Below are 21,159 nucleotides of genomic sequence, written 5' to 3'. Positions count from 1 at the left end.
ATAAATTGGACTTCTGCTTTGGAAGTTTTTGGACAAATTGCCTGCTGTAATTTCATGGCTAGCTGCTCTAAGTGTCTGAGAAGGAAGGTGAAATTTCCATTTAGCTGATCAGATCACTAGTTCAAACTATTCTTTCATCACTTTTCATAGTAGCCTTGTAATATCTCAGATTGCACATGCTACAAGTAGGCTTTCAAGCAAAAATATATTTGTGTGGAAGCCTTCTTGTTGGACTTGAAATACAGAGGTCTGCTGTGGTTCAGTGTAGTGGAAATGCCAAGTCACAGCTTGAATCAGTGATTGAGCATCTGGTGGGAAGGCAGGGCCAACCAGGGGAGCTCCGTGCATGCAGTGCACCTGAGTGACCAGAAGAGGTGGAGCCAGGATGCAGCCCTTCCCAGCCCTCATTTAAGGGTTGGCCATGGAGGTGAGGGCTTCTTGCTGGAGATTCCTGCCTATGTGAGGCCTTCTGAAAGTAAGCAGATTTTTTTTTTTTCCCCTCTGTTTCTGTGCCTACAGCTGTTGTGTTTGAGCAAACCCTCATTTTATGTTGTTTAGGACCTTGCTACTTTGCTGTTATTGCTGCACTTTCTGTTGCATTACAGCGTTACGTTTAGAGATTTGTTTTTTGATTCTTAGAAGTTCTCATCTGGTTTACCTGAAGTCTTTTTTCTTCCTAAATGAATGTTGTCTCTTTAAAAATCAATTTCTGGCCTATATACCAGAACTGGGGATATCATTTGGGCATGTGTAACGTATCAGTAGCAAATCTTACTGTGTGATGGAGATGCTGATGCTCAGACTGATATGCAATGATACTTCTTTATGTAATTCACTAGTGTAGTGGCTGATACTGAAGTGATGGCACACAATGCACTGAACTCCTTGTGAACGGTTGTGCTGTAACCATTGTGGCATGGTGTCAAAAGCACTTAGTCATTGCTGCTGTTTGTTTCATTTACATCACAATTATAAGAGTCACAATGTAATTAAGAATATTTGGCATTGGCAGTTTGTTATGGTTTCTTTTAGCCCCTTAAGCATGTAAGAATAATATTCTAATTGCGGATAAAATACCTGGAGTCATCTTACTTCCCTACTATAAGGTAAATCTTTGTGTTATTCTGAATAACCTTGAAACAAAAATATGGCAATTTAATAGGACTATACTTAGTGTTCTTATTAGGATCTTGTGTTCTTTCCTTCCTGGGTGGTGTCATAAACTTAGAAGCTCCTCTGTGGGTTTTTTTTTTTTTTTTTTTAATTTAATATGAACTGCTTTATTTTGAAAGAGAGAAGCATCAACCAATTTTCTCAAATTTGCTTCAAGCCTTTTTCCAGTTAGAAAAGTGAATGGGGGTAAGGGCTCAATCTGTGTGCTGAAGTGAAAGTCATTTGTACCTCAAAGCTGTGCAACAGAAGTAACGGAGCTTCCATCAGTAACATGGAGTAATGGACCTACTGAAAATCATCTGAGCTGGACAAGCAGGAGGAGTGGCCTTGTTTTCCTAAGTTGCTCACTGGGAGAGGCTTAGGCTGTGATTGATGAGATGCCTGAGAAACACCACCAGTGTCAGTCAAGTGGCATTTTGTTACTGCTGCAAGCGATGGCTAAGGCAGCTCAGGGCTGTACCCATGAAGGCTAGTACTTGGAAGCATGCTTTCTTCCTGCATAATTCAGCTGTGCTTTTATTTCAGTACTTTGAAAAAATAAGCTTTCTGCTTCATCCAGTCAGTGCTCACGTTAGTAGGAACAGCATAAAACAGCAGGAGTGAAAGGAGAGACCAGACATCTGGCATTCCCTGGAAAAAGGAAACGTTAAGCTGCCCTCTTAATTTTGCCTAGCTGTGAGTCCCTTAAAAAAGAGTCCAGAATGTGACAGAATGAAGTAAAGTAACAGCCTAGACCTGATTAGCTCATCTGCAGAGGGAATTTAATTACACTCTTGTTTTGCTTATGTAATTTCCTTCTTCCTCTTCTCCTGTCAGGTTCTGTTCTCATCAAGGGATGTCAGACAAGGCGAAGATGTGAATAGGATGCAACTGAAAGCTTTTGAACCCTTGGGATTTAGGTAGGGAATGCAGAATCTGATCCAAAGCCTCCTTGTCTTCTTCTACCAGGTTTCTCTCAACCTCAAGAGAAGGGAGGGCAGAGAGACCTGCAGGCACGGAAGGCTCAGCCAGGAATGGGGCAGTGGGGTAGGCCTGACCCTGGTGCCCTGCAAGAAGGGCATCTCCTGTCCCTGGGGCTCTAATAGAAAAGTAAGCTTGGGGTGCAGGTTATTTTTGCCTATATTTACTAATTCCCTGCATAGGAAAAGAGAAATCCTGTTTCCGTGATCACTGTGATTGGAAAAAGTGGCCAAGTTTACTACAGAGCTATCCATTCTGGCCTCGGCTAACAGCTGCTCACACTCTGGGGGAAAAATAGATCATCTGAAGCTGCCCTCATCTTGGGTTGCAAGTTACCAGCGGATTGAGCAAGCTGAATTAACAGTGTAATGTAATAACTGTTCTAATTAGCTTTCTTATTATGCTTAAATAGTTTTTCACCATTCCAAAAATAATGAAGATTTCTATATTCATGCAATGCATGTGATGTATTCTTTGGAAATGTGTTCTACCACTTGTTTATCCTGAAACTCTCTAATATTTTCCTTCCCTTTCCAAAAAAGCCCAATTCTCTAGGTGAGCTGTGTACAAGCGTAACCTTTGTTCCTCACCTGCCAAACCCAAATCACTGCCAGGTAGCCCTGATTTCCCTACTGCAGGTACTCTGCTCACCAGCAAAACTTGATACAGAGCCTCTGACCGTTCAATAACTGTCTTTACTCCTCACATCATCCACACCAATATCCTGTCTCTTCAACCAGATCTGTCTTTATTTTCCTGTCTTTCTGACTTTTCATTGATGCTGCTTTTTGTCAAGAGAATGCTTGTTTCCTTGGTATATTGCTTCCTCATCAATTGTTCTGTGTTTCTTTTTGTACTGCTGTAGCCCAAACTGCTTGTTTGACTTTTCGTCCCTTTTCTGATTTGTCTCTTTTCCTCTAGCCAGTCTCAGTTACCTCTACCTGTTGCTCTTCCCTCCTGTCCCTGATTATTTGATGCTTATTTTCACTAATTCTAAGCTTTGTTATCTTTCATGCTTCCTAGGACTATCTAGAATAAAGAGACAAAAAAAAAAAAAATAAAGGCACGAAGGAAAAGCTCTTTCCTTGAAGTGTTTTAGCTAAACCACGTAGAAGGAAATATATTCAGTGGTTGGGAACTTTACCTATGAAGTTAAGTGAAAAACAGGCAGGTTATCATGAAAACTAAAGCTTTTTATTGTGTTTTATTTCCTTGCTCTACAGCACAGGGACACTTCTGCTCTTAAGGAAGAAAAGCTTGTAAAAATTTACAGTTAACCTTGGCAACAGTAGGTTGTTCTTCCTCAGGGGCCCTTCTCAGAAATGGTGGAAATGTTGTGGATGAAATGCTCACAGAAAATTCAGCCCTTTGGCAAATGCCCCAGATAGTTAGGAAGTGACAAATTACCAACTGAGGCTGGGGTTCTACAGCCCCAGCAATAATTGCTGCTTCTGGCTTTGCCTGAAGGACTTTACACAGAGTTAGGATTTGCTTGTGCTCCCATCCGTGCTGTGGTTTAGCTGAGCTGCTTTGCTTTATTTGTGCTTCAGGTCTGCCAGCTAGATATGTTTTTGTATACTGTCTGGGTGCTATTGTTCTTTTGCAGTGTATTTAAATTTGGTAACACCAGGAATCATAAAGGAAAACTGTTGATAGATTTGTTAATCGTTGGTACATAATGGTATCTTCAGTAGAACAGCACCCAGCCAAGCTGTTATGTGCTGCCAGTTGGCACTATGGAGATACCTTAAAGTGAGGACAGAAACTGCAGCGTCTGCTGTATCACATACATTTTCACTGTACAGTGTACATAACAGCAATATCCAGCAAGAAGAGGCTCTCCGCTGTGTTTGAAGGGCAAACAAAGGGGAAGGAGCCTTGATTAGTGAGCCTTGTTTGTATTACATAGGGATCAAAGGAGATAAAACACAGTCTATTGCAGTGTTTGTAAAATTAAGATTCCAATTACAGAAGGTGGTGGTGCATCTGTGCCTTCCTGACAGCTGTGAGGAGAATGAAGACAGCAGTGCTCATTGCATTATGTTATTAATAATTAATTCTTCCTTGGAAATTGGTAAGCTGAGGTGCTACACATACTTGTACAGAAGACTGGTTTTGGATGAGGCAAAACTTTTTGACTGTGCTCCTTTCCTGTTTGTTTTAACTTTCAGATGAACTTGAGTATTCGGCAGCTCAAGGTACATGCAGGGAGCTCTTGCATGATTCTGGGAAATGAGCTGCATCTTGGGGGTAAAGTGTTTCCTTCACACAAACGAGTTGGTGGTTTGGGCAGTGAGCCCTCCTGTGCTGGGTGCCCCACACCTGCAGCTGGATCTGCCCTTGCTGGTGTGGAGCTGGCTGCCTTCTGATGGCTCCCCTTATGCTGGTGGCTTCTGCAAAAGACAACGTGCCCTAGCAATGAATTACATGCATGGCTGAAAGTGTAACAGAGATTTGGATGGATGCTGTGTACTGTATGAAGAACAGCTTTTTAATTTTACTACATGGTGCTAGGCCAGCCCAGCAGAACTTGCTTGTCTTTGAGAGATGCTTTTATTAGTTGGCTGTGATATGTTGGCAAATTAGGCTGCACCAAATGTGCTTTCAGCCTCCTGCTGTGAGGATGCTTCACAGATTCTTATGCATACCTTAGAGGTGTTTGCACATTATATGGTATTTGCAGTCTATTTGTCCTAGCTTTGATCATGTCCTTGCTGACTGCATTCTAGTTGCTTGCCCTTCCCTCTGTCTGCATCCATCCTTTTTATAGTATTTTATAACAACTCTGGGATGAGTTGTCTTGCAGTTCTCTAATTAGTATTCCTCTCTTGCAGTCCTAAGGCAAATCTTAGGTCTGCTGTAGCAGCTGATGGTGTGGCTCACCATACTGTTGGGGTGCGTGTGTGTGCACAAGCAGTATGTGGTGCACAGTGCGCAGCGCTTGTTGAGTCTGGCGCTTTATAAAGGTGTAGAAGTAGTACATTAATACAATAAAAGGGGTAACTGGATGATTTGTTTTGGTGCCTTAGGTTTCAATCATACAAATGGAATTTGTTTATTCTCTGCAGCGAGATGGAGAATTAGACTTGATAAACTGTGAACACAGATTTTTTTTTTTTTTTAATTTTGGGGTGGAAAAAGAGTCCAAATGCTATGCTAGGCCTCTTGCCCCTAACAGGTAAGCAATTTGCTCCTGATGGCTGGTGCTTGGGGCAGGTGTGAGTGCCTGCAGCTCATCATGGTCCCCTGTGAACTGCCAGAGGATCTGGAGCCTGGATCTGGTGGTGCTAGCACTGAATGGCTGTGAGTGCCTGCCAGGGATTTACAATGAGTGTAGCAGATAGCTTTCCTCAAGCTGTGCTAGGAGACTGTGTATGTTTAGACACATGCTGGATAACAGCGCACCATTCCATGTGTGCTTCCAAGATCTGTAAAATATCCCTCAGCTTTCATTTCTTTTTCCGGAGAAGCTACCAGATGCTCTGTTATTGTTTTGCAAAACAAGCTGCATATTACCCATATGTTTTCCCCCTTGTTTTCCAGGAGGCAAACTAACCATTGGTACCCATTTAAAATATTCATTAAATATTTTAGATAGGTTGGAAGCGCAGAGAACAGGCTTCTTGTGGTGCAGAGCATGAGCAGCCAGGCTGCTGGCACAGGCTGGGACAGAGAAGCAGCTCCTGGCTGACACAGCGCAACCATCTTCATACAGCTGTGGGAAAGGATATCTGGGGATGGTAGCCAGACCTCCTGGGGAGGGGTAGTGATCTTTAATTGCTTTCTTTGAGGAGAAGGAGAGAGCCTTCCCAAGACTTGGGGAAGAAACCCCTCCATAGAGGAAGTCAGTTAAAGGGAGAAAGAGAGGCTACTTTCTGGGACTGTGGGAGCAGGCAGCAGCTGAAGTGCATGAGACTTAATTACAGGTCTGTGGTTTGTGTTCTGCCCCTTGACAGAACCTCCTTCATGAGCCTGTAACTGTATGTGCATCCTGTAAAAATACAACTCCTGGAAAAAATGCTCTCTTGTCACTGATGTGGCTATTCAGTATAGCCCTAAACTCGCCTGAAATAGAACACGTGACTGGGAGACACTTAGTTGGAAATTCAGTGCATATTGCAAAAGAAATCCTGCTGAGAGCCGGGGGATGGATCCCTGCGAGCAGCGCCTTGCTTGGAGCGCTCCCTGTGGCGCTTGTGCAGCAAGGTGTTATGAACTTGCAGGTCTCAATGGAACTTGTAGGTATCTGTTTTGCTTTGAAGCAGTACTTTATTCCTAAAAATTCAGCAGAGTTTCTGGTAGGTAGCATAAGGAACATCCAAATAATCCATCATCCAACATATTTTCCCCTTCATATTCCTTACTAATATCTATACTATTTCAGCTTGATTTTGTAAACGATTTTTGTTAAACTACTTTGGGCAAAGAGTGCTCTACTATTTTTTTTTTTTTTGTGAGTCTTTTTGCACCTTTTCATCTCCTGCAATATTATACTAAAAAGTTTGCTCTGCTACTAACAGATGTGCTGCTTATTACAGAAAAGCTTCCATATTGATATAACCTCAGTAATTTATCTGTCAGGAGGTTGGCACTTCAGTGGATGGCAAGTGCTGGAGATTATTGATGCAATTTCTGATGCAGTTCTCATCAGATTGGTAATATCAATAGCGTTGGAGCTAAATTTTGGCTTCTTCGAGATCAGTGTGTTTTAAATACATATTTAGATGTATTCTTATTACCATGTACTGCCTCGTAAATGGAAGCTCAGTCAGTATAAAGTCACTTTGCCCTGCTTGCACCTGCCCTCTACCCTGCTGGAAGGTGTGCTGCAATGCCTTGTGCTATGTCTCTGTGGAAATCAATGGCTTCTTTTGGCAGCTAATGCTGCAGTTAGCTGCGTGCATCTGTGGCCTCCCTCTAGTATCAGCCATGGTAATACTCTCATTCCAGTTTGGACCCATGACACAAATGAGATAGGAATGTGAAAATGAGGATCTGTGCTCTGGCACTGAGTTAGTGCAGGAGCTGGGAGCAGAGTGCAGCTTTGAGGACTCAGTCTCTGCTCTGTGGCAGTTGGCGCGCTGCCTACTCTGAGGGGTAATAAAGCACACGTTAGAGAGGATGGAAATTCTGCTGGTGAGTGCTCAACTGAAGGGCTTTGCGCTGGCTTTAGTGCTGTGGGGGAGTTCTTGCAATTTAGGGTCATAATTTATGATGAAGATGTTTTACAGTGGTACTGACTCAGCCAGCAGCTGCCCTGCATGGTTCCGCAGTCTGGTTACTTGTGCTGCTGGCATGCAGTGCTCCTGTGAGAAGCTGTGAGTTAACACGGCCTGTCAGGACCAAAAAAAGGGCCAACAAAAAACCCTTTTTATCATTTAGTGTCTTTTTTTTTTTTTTTTTTTTTTTTTTTTGATATGTGTTGAGGACTCTCAGACCTGAGTGGAGTGTCCTTCAGCAGACCTAGGTCAGCCAAATGCCTGAGCTTCTGCCTAGGCTCCTTCTGTAGGCTGCATGACTGTGAGCATTAAGTATAATAATAGAGGTCTGAATGCCTATACTGTGCAGGTCTGCAAGGGAGGTTGCACAAATGCCAGGGCAGTATACATGCAGTACATCTCTACTCTGCATTACTTAATTACAAGCTGCTAAGAGTTTACAAGCAAGTGAATCTGATTCATGCGTGGCATAACTTGGATAAAAATAATGTTTGTACTTCAACAGATGAGAATATAAATGAAAACATTCAAAATAAAATACTTTATTTCATCCTTAATTTGTGGTGGTTTAAGGCAATAACTGTCATAGACAAATTAATATGCTTTATTAGGAAATCAACATGTTGGAAATGTAGACTAATCTCTTTTGCAGGGGAATTGTGCCAGCATGTAATGACAGCACATAATGTATACTATTGACTTTTTGCTGTTTAACACCTTGAACAAACAATAGCTTTTGAACTAGTGAGTGCATAAGTCTTTCAGAACTTCTGAAGTCTTTGCAGCTGAAGGGAAATGTTTGGAAATACCATCATTAATGGCTAACATTCCACTTTAGCAAAATACTATGGTGATGCTGATCATTGAATATATTAAAATAATTATTTACTTACCTACTCGTCAGTTTGGTCAATGGACACCTATGAGTACAAGTTAGGAGATACCAATTCTTCTTAATTATCTACAGCTTGACTACAGACACGAGTGAAATTTCACACACACACAAAAAACAAACCTAAAGTCTAATTGTCAGTTAATGCTATGGTCTTGGTCTTGTATTCTGTTCATGCTCTTCTGCATGTAGCGGTGTTCCATACTTTGGAGTCTTACCTTGGATTGGGGAAGTATTTAAAAATGCTGCTGCTGCTTGTTATTTTGCATATAGAAAGAAGTAACTTTCTTAACTAAAAGTGGAGAAAATTGATTAGAAGGACAAGGCTGTGGTTAACAGAAATAATCAAAAGTTCTCTGTTAATCAATGAAGCATCCCACGTAGCAGTAATGTATTCTGATATTGTTTTCTGTATTTAAAGGGACTGGCACCGAGCCACGGGTATTGCGGCTATGGGCTGCAGTCTGTTTTGCAAACAGTGAACAGGATTTCAGCTGCATGATACCAATTGGCTTCAAGCTTTTACAAAAAAAAAAAAAAAAAGATCTGGAGCTGCAGCTATGAGTGAACTAGTAATACTTCTCTCCTCATATAATACAGAAAAAGCTAGATAGAAATATGAATTATTGGCTTGATCGGGTCATGAGTGTTCTGCAGGAGGGATGGGTGAATGATGAAAAGCTGAGCATTCAGCCCCTCTCCCAGAGGGCTTCATTTGCCACCTCTTTCAGGGGGAGACCGCAGCTCGGTGCAGAGGAGCCTCTAGCACTTGGGGTTTCATAAACCTGGGTCTGTTAAACTTTGTCTGATGGAGTCTGGAGTGTGTTCCACTGCAGATCTTAGAAAGTGATCCAAGAATCAAGTCTTAAGGTGGGAGGGCATCTTCTGCATTTTTTGTGTATGCATAAGTAAATGTGAGTAAAAAGTCTACATATTACTGTTTGGATAGTAATGTCTGATTTCCCACCTTCTGTGTGCTGTCATCACTCTACATTTGACAAGTAGAGTCATGTATGTTCAGTATTTGAAAGCCTAGGTTATATTGTACAATAGCACACCTTTTCTCTTCTTACTGGGCACTATGACTTTTACATTGTACTTTGTATTGTATTGTAATTGTATATTGTATTTTTTTTTTGAGATGAGACAAGTTGATCTTGGCTGTTGTTTCAGAGCTGTCCTGGTGCTTACTCTGATGTTCCTGCGGCGCTGCTGGTGCTCCTCATTCCAGCTCGGGAGGTGCTGAGTTATTGCCTCCCTGTGCAGGCCGTGCTCACTGCTGCTGTGATGCAAACCCAGACCCACATTTCCCTGGTGAGGATTTGCTTTGTGTGTGATACACACAAATGGCTGCAGCACTGCAGAGTGGAAGTACCTCCAATTTCTGGTACAAAGCTGCCCTAGGGAAGAACATAGAGACTGACCTCACAAAAGTGCTCCTTTCCCTCTGAGTTTCAGTGGAAGAAAAGAAATGTAGCAGCCTCCTCTGTTCTTTTTGTGTGGCCAGCTCTGGATGCAGAATTCTGCAGCACGCCTTAATCTAGAGAGTGTAAGACAGCCATCTGGTCTCTGCCCATCAGCATTCGCAATCCTCCCAGCAATCTGCGTTCTTATTTTGCTGTGGAATTAGTGCTGCTTCCAAGACACGGGGGAGTCAAGAGAGACTTGTGAAGAGACCATTTTATTCCTTGTGATGCCATTTATTAGGGAGATAATTAAAAATTCACCATAAATGTGCTTTTAATTAATACATCAAGATGAGAATGTAAAGCCCTTAAGGTGAAAGAAGAAACTTCACCTTTAAATGCAAAATGTAACTTAGTTGCTTTAAAGTGGACCTTTGAGAATGGCAATTTTACTTATCTCAGCTTTTTAGGAAGTTGAAATCTTTGTAATAGGCAGACAAGGATTTCAGTTGCTTTCTTTAGGTAAGGAAATAACTGCACATATTGAATAAGAATACTGGTATTTTCATAGCTGGCCAATTATCTGTTTTACACTTCTGGTAGATAAATTATCTGAATAATTGTAGAAGAAATTCAGACAGTGTAATATAAAACATTGGAAAGAACTGTTAAGGAGAAGAATACTTTTCAGACTTTACTTTCTGGAGGCTGAAGAAAAATGAAAAGACTTGAAATAGATGCCTTACATATAGCAGGGCACATAATTTGGAAAATAAAATAGAGTTATAAGTTAATTCTGTGGCTTATTTCTCTCGAGGTCTCAGTACCTCAGCATTTAGTGTGTGCCTTCTTATATTGTTTGATCTACTCTTTGGGTTTGCTTGAAAATGTATTGATGTGAAGCCTCCCTTATAAATATTCACAGGAAACTGCTTGGGAAAACATGAGCAAAACAGGATTCCTTTGCTTCCCCTTGGAACAGAGAGCAAAGCTTTCTGCCCATTGTTGTGGATGCCAGGGAGGAAGCTCAGAAATGAGTTTCCTCTTCTTCCTCCAGGGGAGTGACTGGGCGTGAGTCTGGCCCTGCTGTCACCAGTGGACTCAAGCAAGTCCTTCCTAAAAACAAACAAACAAAAGTGACAGTACATTCATCTTCTTGTTGGGCTGCGGTCCGTTTGGCATTCCCCTTAAAACCTGCAGTAAAACCATACTGTATTTTTTAACTTAGATCAAAAGTAATTTGAATGTGAATGGAAAATGGCTTCTTGCTCTTTTGTTCTGGTTGCAGTTGGTAGTACGTAGGAGAAATAAGATATTCTAAGAATGCAAAGCAATGTAAGATATTAAGCGAAGTTAGTTCATCCAAGTGAACATCTGAGCTTTGTGTGTCCTGAGGACACCACAATGCCACACAGACTGCTGTGATGGAGCTGGCAAAGGAAGTTGTCTGAAGAGCTGTTGACTTCTTCTCTTCATCACCTGGGGGAAGAAGAAGCTACAGATAAAATGCTAGTTGTTAATGAAATGTCTGTGGTATATAAGTTTTATGAGACAACTTTTTGGAAATATCTGAAAAGATAAACATCTTATTGCATGAGGAGAACTGTTACAAGAATGCAGAAAGAAGTCATAGCATGTGCTAAGAGAACTCTGCAGTATTCGTTATGTAAGGCTGGGGCTGAGCCCTGTCCTTGCCATGCAGGCTGTGTGGGGCCGTTGCCAGCAATGTGTCTGCCTCTGCTTTCCCTGCTTGTGGTGATCTGGAATGTGGTCTTGGAATAGTGAGTCTGGCTTATATTGTCTCTGCCCAGGATGTAAAAGAATGAGCTGGGAGCTTGATTTGTTTGTTTTCCTGAAGTTGTGAAGAGGAGAATATGCAGACTTCTGCAGCCCATGTTTTTCAAGTCAGGAAAGAGCTGAGCTGTGTGCTGCTACCAGGAAGGAGTATGTGCTGATCAAATTGCCTTCTTCAAACTAATTGACAGTTCTAAGGCAAACAAACAAAAAAATTGGGGATCAAATGTTATCTGGCATATTTATTGTACACGAAGGGAAACAACAATATTGTTTTTTTTCTGGATTTTATCAGCAATATTTGCCAACTGCATAACCACATTTGAAACAAACTGTAGGAGTTACGGTTGTGGGAGCAAATAGAGAAGGGAGCAAACAAATGAAGGTCCTCTCTGGCGTTTGTATGTGGATTTGCTATGTACTTCAGTGCCATTTTCGTTGTTTTAAACCAAAGAGCATTAACGTATAGTGTAGATGTAGACCCATGCAGGTTTTATCACTGACTGTACTTTGCAGTACGATTCATAAAACAATATAACTAATTTAAGTTTACTTACAGGTTTTTTTTTCATTTAGGTTGATATACAGGTTTTTTTTTTTTTTTTAACCATTTAAATCTTAGCTAAAATAATGTACTTATTTTCCTTATAGAATTACTGATAGAGGTCTATGTAAAGTTGTCTGGTTCAAACAGTCGCCTCCTCCTCACCCGTGTTTCAGCACATTTGTCTTCATTCCTGCTAAAAATTCTTTCTTGGTTTGAATGATGTCAGGTCTTAAAGACTGAACTTGAGCTTAATATTTCAGCATCAGTATTGAAAAATTAAACTGAGGAGTGTTGTAAAGCTGTCGTGCATGCAGACTTGCCGTAGGGGGAAGTGTTATTCAGCTGAAGCATTGAAAATTTTCTCTCTTCCTGCAGGCTGACATGGGCTTGGCCATGAGTTTAACACAGGGTTCTTGGTTAGCACAGCATGCTTTTTTTGTGTGTTTTTAATAGAACTTGGCTCCAAGCAGAAAGTGATGCGTAATTCCCTTTTCAGATTAACATTTGGCAATGTTTGGGATGGGTCAGCTTGTGATCTCATTCTGTTACCTATAGCCTTTGAGGTGGTTTTGTTACAGCGTGTATCTGAATGTTCAGCTTTCACAAGTCACATTTTTCCATTCTCTATTTCACATAGTTCTGGTAATTATAATAATAAAAGTGTATATATCAGAAAATTTTCATTTCTACCTCAATTCTGATGTGAAGTTTGCTCTCAAGTGACACTGGTGATCTATCTGCAAATCACTGTTGGTGTTGGTAACAGAAAGGGAGGTGCTCTATGTACTTCTTATGACTGCCACGGAGCAGTGTTACACATAATTCAAGCTAATGCTGTTTGGAATATACTCAGATTCCATCGCAGTGTTATCCTTGGGGCCTCAAATAATTGTCCCAGCTTGCTTAAAAGTGCCAAAATAATAATTCACTCTTCCATAGATTTGAAAGTCTTTTGTAAACAAAGCCAGTGAGTGTATTCCTGTGTTACTGGTGATGAAATGGAAATAAATACACATTAGACTTACCTGTGCTTAATGCCAAAACATCCTGTCGTCTCAGGCCATACTAGAGAGGTTTTAAATTTTTAGTTTTAAAATTAAGGAATCTCTGGAGACACTAGAAAAACCATCCTTTGCTGTAGATGAAATCAAGGAAGGGCTGATGCTCCGGTGTCTGCAGTGCATGCTAGATAATGAAACAAGCTCCATGGGGTTCTTAAAAATGCTTTTGACTCAGATTTTTCGAAGCAGAGACCTTATAGCTTATTCTTATTAGATACAGTGGTATAGCTGATGTATTACTTTATGGATCAGAGAAGAATGCTGATGAGTTGAATCTGGTGTTGTAGCTCTCATTGAGGTAAAAACATCTTTACTAGAAAATATACTTGGAAGAGTCTTGCTTGCCTCTGCTTTTGTGAATGTCTCACATACAATAAACATACATTTGGTCACTGAGTATGGAATGGGCTTTGCTCTAGAGCTGTCGGGCTCTGCTGCTGCTGTTACGCAGAGCCGGTGCAGCACTGAGCCGCACAAAGAGCTGCACGGGCCCTCTGTGAACTTGCTGTCAATGTGAAGCTGCTCTCATTGTCTCTCATGCAGCATTTGCAGAGGTTTGTGTGGCTGTGTGAGGATGAGCAGTCAGAGAAGAACGTGTGGTGCAGTGCAGTCTGTGTCCCTTTGGTGCAACTCCTGCATTCTGTGCTGAGAGGCGGCTGCCTCGAGCTGCTCACTCCAGCGCTGCTGCTCTTGGCAGTGACCTGCTGCCAATAATATCAAAGATGTTTTCTCCCACTTCCAACCCACTGAGAGCAAACTCCAGCTGAATAGGGTCAGAGTACACACTTGTTTCTTGTGCAGTATAATTTCCTCCTATACCTAAGAATAGATATGCTGAGTGCAGAATGCAACACTTGTATTACATATTGTTCCTGACTCATCTCTGGGGCAATTTGTTCAAAGCAAATTGGGCTGATTACAGTATGGGTCTATGCGTCAAAATCTCATTGTAGTGTGATCACGGGATGTACTCTGGGTTTTTAAAAACGAGATGTGGCACAATCTGATAAGTACAGAAGAATGACTTGTGTTTTATGCTGTTATAAGCTGCAAAGATGAGATGAGAACAGGGGGAGAACCCTTTGCAGTGCAGAGCATAATGTTGGTGACATCTGCAGACTGCTCAGGACCTCTTCCCAGGTGCCACTTAGTAATAGGTTTGGCAGAGGAGGAAGTATTACCTCAGTGTTATTTCTTAAGGAGAGGTGTTCTGTTGTGGTTGCCAGAGTTTGGGGATATGATCATTGCAACCATCGATGAAAATTTGGTTTGTGGGCAAGCAGATGGCTGAGGTGTTTCAAGGGCTCAGTTGAGGTTGGTGGTGGGGCAGCTCCTCAGGTCTGAAAGGCAGATCCAGGGTCAGAATTGCAGCCTTCCTCTACTGTCTTCTCTGCCTTAAAGGCAGGGTGTAAGGATTTCTCTCTCTGACAGCTAATTAAATTTATTTCGGTATGTATGTTGTATTCTGTGGAAAAAATAATCATCTTATCTAATGCCTGGGAAGAGCTGTTGCTGTTTAAAAAAATACTAAATAATTAACCTTTAGTCCTTAGAAGTTTCCAAATTGCTTTAGTGTCTCAAATTTCAACAGAGGGCAGTGTGACATTGCTATATGCATCTCCGGAGCATTTTCTGTTGTGATGATTTATGTGAAGACTCTTCCACTCAGTGTCCTCATTAAGCTTATTACAGGAGTAATAGCATTGCTGAAAGCACAGGGAAGATGTAAAACAGAAGAGATTTTTACAATGGCTAGATGTGATAAAGGCAGGATAAACTGGAGAACATTTTAAGGTAATGGATGGAGTCAATTACAGCAGCATCCCAGGATGCAGGATAGCAAAAAGGGTTCTGCGGAGAGCCGCGGGGAGAGGTTATTGTTATGGATCAGCTCCCAGCCAGGGCATATTTCAGCAAGTTTGTTTGGTGTGCAGCCCTCAGCCAGCAGCATTCAGGCTATAGATCCTCGTTACATCGAGCTCTGTGCTATCCCATTAGCTGGCTGCCCCAAATGGCTGTGCTCTCTGGAGCAACAAGGAGAACTCTTTCAGGACCGGGTGATTTAAGCAGTCCCTCAAAAGGCTGCTGCATGTTCCCTGTCAGCATCACCTGCAACACTGTTTCAGGCTGCTCTCAGAGCTAGTGCCTTACCAATGTCCATAACCAATGCCTGGGAAGTAGCATTCAGCAGCACACGCTTGGGAAGGGCTTTCTGGGTCACTGAGTTCAGTCTCCTGCTATCACAGAAAACCGTATCATATAATCCCCTTCAGAAATTTATCACACTTCATTTTAGAGCAGACGCTGCCTTGCTCCAGGGGTGAACCAGCTTAGAGGACTCTAAAATACAGAAACCCATCCTCCTTTGGTGATCACCCGCTGCGTGCTCTGCCTAGCAGAGCCCAGGTGAGGAGTCCCTACCCTAATATACCTCGCAGAGAGAGTAACTGTTTCAGCTGTTACATGAAACAAAACCAAACAATAAATCTTCTATTGGGATTTTTCTTTTGCATAAGAAAAATAATAAGTATTTGTGTATACCCTGTAGGAACGCCATGTTTTATACTCTGCCTGCTAGCTCTACAGCAGCAGTTAATTAACAAACAATTCCCAGAGCTGTGTTGACATTAATCATTGTTGCTGGTGCACAAACAAAGATGTTCTGGCATTGAAAAGGTGCGTTAGTAGTTGAAGTTCTTGCTGTTGCTAAACAAAGCAGCAGCATTAATTTAAGTCCAGTTTAAAACTTAAAGAAAGAACTGACATTTCTAAATGGGAATGAGCAAAGCATCATGAAGAAGAGGGCCTGCAAGAAAGAGAACTGTGAGCATAGAAATAAGAATATACAGATGTTACTTTGGTAACAGCAAACAGAGTACTAATGTAAGGCACAGCCATTAGTACCTCTCCTTTGTGGTCTCACTGCTCCTCTGGCAGTGGGATCATCCATGAGCTTGGTGGAAGTGGTGGGTCCTCAGAACAGGGGATGATGTGCACGTGTCCTTTTCTGTCTGTGAGCTCTTTGCAGTACAGAAATGCTTTAAGTCAAATTCTTGCATGTCTTATTGGTTAGAGTGGCAGCAAAGATCTGTGGGCCAAAATCTGACCTATTGTCATTTTGCTTTCCATGTCCTGTGATTTCTATTTGAATAAACTTACAGCACGTAATGCAATTGTGGTATGGCAGGGGAGGGGAAATGAAGCATTAAGCATAAAAATAAAGAAACGGTGTCCTTATCCTTTAAACTTTGTTCTTCAGAGAACAGAATTGCATGGGGTATGTGTGTCTTTGTGAAGCCCTGCAAGAGAGTTGGGAAAGCATTTCTGACCACTTTAGTAGGCACAGGCTTGTAAAGCAGGGCTGGAGCTGAAAAAGGGAAATCAGATCAGAGGGCTAGGAAAATACGTGAATAGGAAAAATGAGGGAAAAAAATATTTCAAAAGACTGTTTTATGATAGCTGAAAGTGAAGATGAGTGTTTAACTGCCATTATTTGAAATTAAACCTATATTTACCCTACAAAATGACTGAAATGGTTTTTAAAGAAAATACGCTCTGTACAGCATGGATCCAGCTTTCTACCATTGAAATTCATTGCACAGTGGAATGATGTATGCACTTACATTAGTTCTGCTCACTAACGGCCTTCTCCTTGGCAGCTGTTCTGTACATTTACGAGTAACCCAGAAATCACAGTAATTATAGATGTGAATGCACATACATTTTCCCCTTCTGAATTACAGCACTGCTTCATAAGGGTATGTCTTCAAAATGGCCCAGCGCTATTTGGTTGATTAATCCTTGCACTGCTCATTGCTGTAGAAGAACGAAGCTTCTGCTTCCTTTCACAGTCCTAGTTTTGTCATCCTGCAGCATCCTGGGTAAGCGCTTGTTCTTGGCATAGAGGGTGAAGTCTTTTGTTCTGTAGATCCCTGATTTCAAGTTGTTCTGATCATATTTACAGGAAGATAACCCAAGACCGCATCACCGCTCACATTCAGGCTTCTGGAAGGATCCCCAGATCCTGGCTGTAGCTGAAAATCTGCTTTGTGACCTATGGGAGGAAAGATAACAGATTGCAGGCAGTGGTATTCATGTTTTAGACTTCCCTGCTGTTTCTCAGCGTGGCTGTGAAGCGGCAAAGTTTACCCAACATGCCTGAACTGCATTTGTGGATGTTTTTCCTGCTCACCATGCACTCCATAAAAGCAGGTTGTGTTTCCCTGTTGGCTGCGCAGCAGCTCAGGAGAGGGCAGTGCGGCTCTAGGGCTGCGGCTGCTCGGGAGCAGTGCAAGGCTGTGCCTTCTCTCCTCCATCCATCACCAGCCTCATGACAATGTCAAACTGTAGCATTTCATAAATGTGAACAAAATACAGTTTAACAATCTGATTTCACCCCAACTCCAAACTGCTTGCAGACATTTTTAGTTGACAAAATGCCTGTTGAATCAAAATTCACTCTGCAGTTTGATTTCATAACTTCTCCCCTCCAGCTGAGGGGCAGGGGTCCCCTCACTGTAAGCAGCCTTCTAAATGATTGTGCTGAATGACAGATGAATTGTATCATGGTGTTGTGCTATGTGATGATGAGGCAATTTATTATACCTGAATACCTGATGCTCAGCATTGGTATTATAATGTTATGTCGTGGGCATATGCAGTTCCTATGCTTTATGCAGTAGCTGACAGTATGAACAAAGTGCCTTCTGAAGGTATTATAAAAGCAGTGTCTACTTGCATGTTGAGTAGGAGGAGGACAAGCTATTATTAAATTATTGTAGTGAAGAAGAACACTTCTTTTCACCCTTAGGCTAATATTAAGGTATTCTCAAGGTCAATTGTAAGAGAATATAGAGAAAGACAAGAAACATAGGTGCTGTCAGTTGTATTTTCTGTTTTCGTTTAGCAGTAGCCTTAAATTTAGAATTATTTATAGCCATGATGTATTGCTTTCTGACCCTGATTTCTCTAGTTTATCCAGCCAGTTACTCTGCTCAAAATGAAGCCACAAGTTCTTCTTTGAATCACTTTCTTTTTGTATATATTGGGCAACAGGAAACACTCCAACTTTACCTGGCTTCCAATTTCCATCAGTTTTTCTGCACTGTGTGTATGCAATCTTTTCAGTCCCTGCAGAATCCTGTACTCTGAGGTTGTGATCACTGCTGCTGGGCTATTTGTCATACAGTGATTTCCAGAGACGTATTTAAAAAAAAATAAAATCTGAATTGATGTTTTAAGTAAACATGTAGTAGCAAAGGAATTTGCGCTTTAAAGGCAGAATTGCACCTCTTGTTGAGGAAGGGAGCAGCTGTGAGCTTCATTACCAGTGGCTCATGGGACACTGGGAGCCAAAGCGGTGGAGCTCATCTCCAAGCATCACTGACAGCAAAGTAACTTTTAAGCATTCTAATGTTAAATGTTGCTTTTATGCGTGAGGCCGTCTCTGCTGCTGGTGGAAAGAAAAATAAAATGCTGGAGAATTCCAATGAGCCTTCTTAAAAGTGAGGAGCCTATTTTTACTCTATTTCAGAATGCCTAAAAAAGAGATAAGTCAGCTATTCTCCTATTCACTGTTCACAAAAGCATTACTTTTTCACCTTTCTTGTGTCCTTGAGTAATTCAGTTAACCATTGTTTGCCTCAGTTTCCCATTTGTGAAGCGTTTAGAGATAAGAATACTTGTCTACTTCCCATGGGTTACAGGGCACAATGTACAGCAATTAGCTACTATGTCAGCCCTGCTGAAGTCAAGGCAGAATCAACTCTGATTCGATACTATCAAGATAATCTACGTGATTAAAGAGTTTTATGTATGTTATTCTTCTGAGAGGCTTCAGAAATGAAAACTCATTGCGCGCTTATAGGATATTTTGGGGTTTTTCTGTCAGCTGATTATTGGTAGGCATCACTAGCTACTTTTATTTTTCTAAAACAAACAGGAGAGTTTGCTGATACGTAGATGATGAGCGCCTGTGTAACTATGAAAGTGTGGAAGTTTGTGAGGAAACCACATGAAATTAATCCTTGAGAAGAAGTTCCACGTACCTTGCCCTGCGCCCTGGGACTTAAGTTTTAGGTGTCGGAAAGATTACAAACCTTCCAGTGAATGGAGAGGAATTTTGGTCAAAGTAAACATGGTGTTCTCTACATTTTTCCTGAATAATTCAATTTTCTTCTGATTTTTTTTCTGCTGTGGATTTCAAATGTTTCACAGTCATTTTGGATGTGAAATTTCAGTCAGGCTAACTCCCTGTCTGTCAGTGTGTTATGGCTGCATGGGGCAGTTCAGGAGGCTGATGTACACCAGCTCTTTGTCTATTTTCTTACCCAGTAAAGCGCTCTGTCATATGCTGAGCTTGAGGTGCAAACTGGAGCTGCATCCACTTTGAAGTGAAGCATGTCTCCATATGCTTTCTTGAAAATAAATGGGTTTTAGCAAAGTAGTGAACACATACTTAATTGGTACTTGTTATTAAGTTCCTCTTTATTTGCATAAAAGTGCTATCAGAATGTATCACTGTGATGCATTTTCCTGTCTCAGCCTTGTAACTCAGTGTTCACCTCTGAGCAGATGATGCTTTGTTGCAAAAGCTTTTTCCTGTGCTCTGTTCTACAGAGCTTCATTCCTACTCACATTTCCATGCCAAACAGCTCAATAAGAACCAACCAGGGAATTTGACAAATGCTGGGAATGATTCTGTTTTCCTTTACTGCCAGTGGAGCACTCATTCTGTGTTCAGGATGTCAAACGACATGTGCAGGCAATAGGTTTGCCTCACTAGCACTTGGTAGGGGGAATGAAAAAACATGCCTGGTCTCTGTGGTTAAAGCAGGCAAGTAGATGTCTCAAATGCTATTTTGCAAAATTTGTTAGAATTTCCTAAAATAGCAATAATAATTTATTTCTGCCTTATTTGCAAGCCTTTCTCCATTCATTTCCTAGCCTAATTTTAAGGCAACATGCTTAATTTTGTGTAGCAAATGGTTATCACAGGTACACTAATCTCACCTCTCTTATTCTAGGGCAGTTTAACGTAGAAGACTTCTGAAATGAATGCCATCAGGAAGAATATTATTTGCTGTTCAAGGCCTGATTTTACAACATAGTATTCATGTAGGTTCAGCAGGATAGCAAGAGAAGTAAGGTATCACTTTAGATCTTCCCATTTCTGGCTTGGATTATAGGCCTAAAAGCTGGAAAAGAGATGATGACTGGTGTTGCATAACGTGATGGGAAAGGGAGTGGGTTTGGAGATCAAGTCTGTCCCTCCTCATCAGCTGTGGCTTCTTGTGAGAACTGCGTCTCCTCCAGGGGGCGGTATAAATGAATGCTGAGTTTCTCATTGGATTGGAAAACATTTTTCTACAGGGTCCCTCCTGAGACAGCCTGCATGCACATTGCCTGTGTAACTGGACTGATTAAACACTTTTGTCTTAAACAATTAAGTGTTGCTATAAGACTAAAACATTCTAAAAATGCTTCATTCATTTTCTTGCTCTCATTCTATCTGTCATCTGGTAAGCTAGACTGGGGAGCTTTTTCATGTACTTGTTTTGATCAGCTATCTGGAAGAAGCCTGTATGTAGTATTGATGTAGAAGTGATATAGTAAGTTGCATAAAGTTTCCCCTATTGCATTTTAGGAAGAAAATAAATATTCCGGAGAGTGGAGGTTATGAGTCCCAGTGAAAAACAACACTTTAGCCTAACTGCAGATACAGGCTGGTAAATATACTGTGTTCTGTAAAGGAAGGAGAACTATAAATGCATATTAGCTGAATCCATGCCAAACAGTATGACTGCACTTGAATTGTCTCAGTGATAGAGAAAGCACTACTTCATGTCAACATAAATTTTTAGATTATTGTCATGGTGGGGAAAAAAAGAAATTGTTTTAAGCCTACTGCTAAGTTATATATCAGAAATACAAAATGCTGATTGTATAAATTTGAAGCCCAGGATAATTTAGAAAGATGAAATGTTCTAGATGTCATGTGGTATCTCTGGCAATTATGTGCATCTTGTTTCTCAGAGAGGTTTATTTAAGTTTATGTTCGTTTCTAGAAATGAGAAAGGGAAAGGTGTTATGTGGAAATTCAACCTGC

At 41.3% G+C, this 21,159-nt stretch overlaps 1 long non-coding RNA gene across 2 annotated transcripts; it reads left to right on the top strand.

Moving 5' to 3' along the window:
* The first annotated feature begins 453 nt into the window (after positions 1 to 453).
* On the top strand, positions 454 to 20,144 carry LOC122183362. Of its 2 annotated transcripts, none has more exons than XR_006180250.1 (3): positions 454 to 475; positions 1,990 to 2,072; positions 20,078 to 20,144. It is a non-coding gene; the product is annotated as an uncharacterized LOC122183362 (long non-coding RNA). The 2 variants fall into 2 exon arrangements; XR_006180249.1 differs by lacking the exon at positions 20,078 to 20,144 and adding an exon at positions 9,418 to 9,473.
* Positions 20,145 to 21,159: the final 1,015 nt, after the last annotated feature.

Source organism: Lagopus leucura, unplaced genomic scaffold (genome assembly GCF_019238085.1).
Source record: "Lagopus leucura isolate 7727_CA_CO unplaced genomic scaffold, USGS_WTPT01 Super-Scaffold_100017, whole genome shotgun sequence".
NCBI lineage: Eukaryota > Metazoa > Chordata > Aves > Galliformes > Phasianidae > Lagopus > Lagopus leucura.
This window is presented reverse-complemented; position numbering and strand designations above follow the sequence as displayed.